At 40.7% G+C, this 4466-nt stretch overlaps 1 pseudogene; it reads right to left on the minus strand.

Moving 5' to 3' along the window:
- Positions 1-322: 322 nt before the first annotated feature.
- The window catches only part of LOC115070165, a 5661-nt pseudogene continuing 1517 nt past the window's right edge, over positions 323-4466 (minus strand).

Here is a 4466-nt window from a genome sequence, read left to right on the forward strand (position 1 = left end):
TTTCCTCATTAAGACCTCTGAATTTGAAGTTCACTCTTAATGCATGTCATGAGGTATAGATACATTTTATCTTTCTAAATGGCTCCTTGGTTACCCCTGTATTATTAATCTAGCCCTGTGATCATTTTTTACTCTACCTAGCTTTATTTAGGCTCATGTCAGATCTAATAGTTTCCAGCAGTAACTTCACAAAGGATCCTGCAGAGTCACCATCCAGCAGACCTCTTCTCAGAAGCCTTGTCTCACCATGACCCTTGACTTCTGCTATCACCTGCTTCTGTCACCTGGGCTCCAGTCTCTGTCCAATGGCCTCACCAGGATTTTAAAGCATGGCTGCCAGTTTGAAGGTGCCCTCAGATTTAGGAATCACATGGACAAAAGCCTTGTAGAACACAGTTCCCTTGGGGAGTGTGGTGACCAGATCCCCAGCCTCCACGCTTTTTGGGATTGGGCTCATAGACCTCTTTAGTGTAGAGGACTATCCCTTCCTCCAGGGCACAGAGGCATTTGCGCCTGGGTGCCAGTGGAACTGGCGCTGAGCTCCCAGGATGTTGCCAACATGCTGAACAAACATAGTGACCTTTCCTAGTGTTTGCCTGGTGATTTTCCACCTAGGGTTTTGGAGCTGCTGCCTGTGTAGCTGGTGTGGGGTTCAGCAGGGCTGCTGCTGGCGTCCTCAGAGCAAGCACCCCTGATGCTATATATTAGCACAATCGCTTCCAGTCTTGGGAAAAAAATCATCCTGGTGATTTAAGATTCCACTTTCATTGTATAAATTTTCCAAGTCTTCTAGTGTCTATTTTGGGGACTTATATTCAATGGGAAATTAGTCTATTTATGCGTCTGTAGCAATTACTTTAATTATAGAGGCTCTATTACATATTTTAATATTTGGTAGGTCTTCCATATTCTTTTTCTTTTCTAGTGTTTTTTTTTTTTTCCTAGACAGGTTATCCTGTAGCCCCAGCTGGGCTGGAACTTGCTATGTAGAACAGGCTGACCTTGATCTCACAGAGACCTGCCTCTGCTTTCCAAGTGCTTGGATTAAATGTGTGTGCCACTGCGCCTGACTCTAATGTTCTTTTTTGAGGAGAGTATTCTTGCATGTTTGTTTTTCTACACAAATTTTAGTATAAACTCGTGGGTGTTTTTAGTGAGATTGTATTAATTTTAGATTAACTTGGAAGGATCTTTATGGGTGGTCTGTTCATAATTCTTTTGTTTAAAGGTGTTTGTTTGTTTCTTTGAGACAGAGTCTCCTTGTAGCCCCAGCTGGCCTGGAACTTGCTATGTAGACCAGGCTGGCCTTGATCTCACAGAGATTCACTTGCCTCTGCCTCCTGAGCGCTAGGATTAAAGGTATGTAGCACCATGCCTGGATCATGTTTTGAGGTTTTATTTTTATTTTATGTGTTTGTGCATGAGTATGTACACATGCATGTAGGTGCTCAAAGAAGTCAGAAGAGTGTCAGATCCCCTGGAGCTGGAGTTATAGTTAATTGTGAGTTACCTGATGTGGGTGCTGGGAACTGAACTCAGGTCATCTGCAAGAGCAGCAAGATCTCTTAACCTCTGAGTCATTGCTCCAGCCTCTATTCAGAATTACTTTATCTTTTAAATTTATCACTGATTCTCTAAGGTTTTTAGGGAAACCAATACATTATCTGCTTATATCATTTTTCACTTACTCTTTTCTTAAGCCTCTATTTTTTTCTTTGCCTAATTGTATTGGGCCCTGATACAATAGTGTATTCAGAGTAGTAGAAATTGTAGACATTTCTGCTTTGTTCCAGATCTTAGTGGAAAGGCAACAGATGATGGATTTAGGATCACTGTAAGATAACCATCAATTCTTATTTTCTTGGCTTTCTATCAGGAGTGTTGAAATTTATTAGTCTTTTTCACCACCTGCAAGTAGAATTATATGGCCTCTCCCTTTTAGATCTATTAATATAGCAAATCATATTAATGGTTTTGTTTATATTGGGATACATCCTCATTCATGTATGCCGTAGCATACGTGTGGAGGTCAGACAGAGGACAACTTGCAAGAGTCAGTGTTTGTTTTTGGTCTTTTTGAGACAGGGTCTCCCTGTAGCCCGAGCTGTCCTGGAACTCACTATGTAGACCAGGCTGGCCTTTAACTCACAGAGATCCGCCTGCCTCTGTCTCCCAAGTGCTGGGACTACAGGCGTGTGCCACCATGGGACAATGGTACATACCTGCAATACAAGCTACAAGGGAGGCTGAGGCAAAAGGGCTGCTTGAGCCTGGGAGCTCAACACCAGTCTGGGAAACACAGCAAAAGCCCATTTCAAAAATGAACAAACAAAACAACAAAAGCCACAACTAGGAAAGAACATGCTTCATCGACTATCATTAAAGGACATGCATCATAGACTATCATTCAGTTTCCTTAAAGAGGGCAACTGGTAGGGCTGGAGAGATGGCTTAGTGGTTAATAACACTGACTGTTCTTGAAGAAGACCCAGGTTCAAGTCCCAGCATCCACATGGCAGCTAACTGTCTGTAACTCCAGTTCCAGGGTATCCGACACCCTCTTCTGTCCTCTGTGGGCTTGCATGACATGGGTGCACTTACCTACATGCAGGCAATACACGCATACACATAAAATAAAAATAATAAATAAAAAAATTTTAAAAAAGAGGGCAACTGGAATGGAAGGGGTGAAGAATATAAATTTTTATTTTATGGCCATGTACTTCTTTGTCATTTTATAACATATTGTTTCATCATTTTGATTGAGAACTTGATGCTGAAAGACATGTACTTTTGAAATAAAGCAAATCAAGAAAGAAGTCGTCAAGCATAGGGACACATCTGTAATCTCAGCACTCAGAAGCTGAGGCAGAGGGATCATGAGTTAGAGGCCAGCTTGGGCTACATATCAAGATCCTGTCTCACAAACAAACAAAACAAAACAAAAACAAAGAAATTGTACTACTGACTGGTTATTTATCAAAAGAGAACTGTTTTGTTTGGGGTAGGTGGAAGGATCAATGCTCACATTTTCTTTCTAACGAGGTCTAGGGGAGACTGACTAGATACTGTCTCCATCCCTTGAAAGATGGGTAGGCTTGAGAAGGAATAGATTTGTAAGCCATCAGAATAGATCTAGAAGCGGTCGACAGGCATTTCAGGAAGTCTGATTTTAGCATATGTCTTAAATTTTGAATCACTAGAAATGTCCCCAAATTGAAGCATCTGTCAGATGGAATTTGAGTTTTCCGTTGCTAGAAATATCAAGCTGAGGCTAGGTGACCATCTGTCATGTGTGCCTTGAAGAGGCTTCTAAATTTAACTGGAGGTTGGACTAGATAGCTTTGAACATCCTTCCAATGCTAGATTTCTAGGAGTCTGACACCTGGAAAAACTTAATTGAAATACAAGTCTGTAAATGAAGTGTCTGTTAACTTAGAAATACTGGTTGTGGGTGCAAAAGGTGCCAAGTGCACAAGGGGCCTCATTCCGTGACAGATGGGACATTTTGATGAGAAATCTGTTGTGTTATACTCATGCACTATGTGACTTTTATTGACACATATTGATTTTACAATAAAAATTCATTGAATACAAATTATTCTAATCCCTCCCTTTCAACCACAGCAGATTTTCTATAAAGAATGGTCTCTTTATCTGCTTGATGCTATGGACAAGGTACACTAAGTTCAGAAGATAGTTTTGTAACCATCCTGGCAGGAATAAAAATTTTTTTCCTTTTCTTTAAAAAAAATTTCATACAGGGTCTCACTATGTAGACCAAGTGGGCCTTGAACTCACAAAGATTTGCCTGCTTCTGCCTCCCAAGTGCTGGGATTGAAGGTGGGTACCACTATGCCTGACTTTCAGCTTATTTACTAAAATATTTTATTATTTTTATTATTATATGTATATGAGAATGTATTGCCTGCATGTGTGTAAGTGTACCTGTGTCATGCAATGCCCAAGGAGGTCAGAAGACAGTGTCAGATCCCTGAAATTGGACTTATGGACAGTTTTTACCTGCTATGTGGGTGCTGGGAATTGAACCTAGGTCCTCCGAGCCATCTCTCCAGCCCCACTTCCACCTTATTTTTGAGACAGGATCTCTTGCTGAATCTGGAGAGAACTGGTTAAACCAAAAACCTTAAACTTAAAAAAAAATTGGTTACTCACCCATGTGTGTGTGTGTGTGTGTGTGTATGTGTAGGTCAGAGGAAAACTTGTGGGAGTCAGTTCTCTCTTTTTACCACGTGGGTTCCCGAGATTGAACTCAAGTTGGTTTTTTTTTTTTTTTTTTTTTTTTTTTTTTAAGTTAAACCAAAAACCTTAAACTTAAAAAAAAATTGGTTACTCACCCATGTGTGTGTGTGTGTGTGTGTGTATGTGTAGGTCAGAGGAAAACTTGTGGGAGTCAGTTCTCTCTTTTTACCACGTGGGTTCCCGAGATTGAACTCAAGTTGGTT

Source organism: Nannospalax galili, unplaced genomic scaffold, assembly GCF_000622305.1.
Source record: "Nannospalax galili isolate Female #2095 unplaced genomic scaffold, S.galili_v1.0 scaffold875, whole genome shotgun sequence".
Taxonomy (NCBI): Eukaryota; Metazoa; Chordata; class Mammalia; order Rodentia; family Spalacidae; genus Nannospalax; species Nannospalax galili.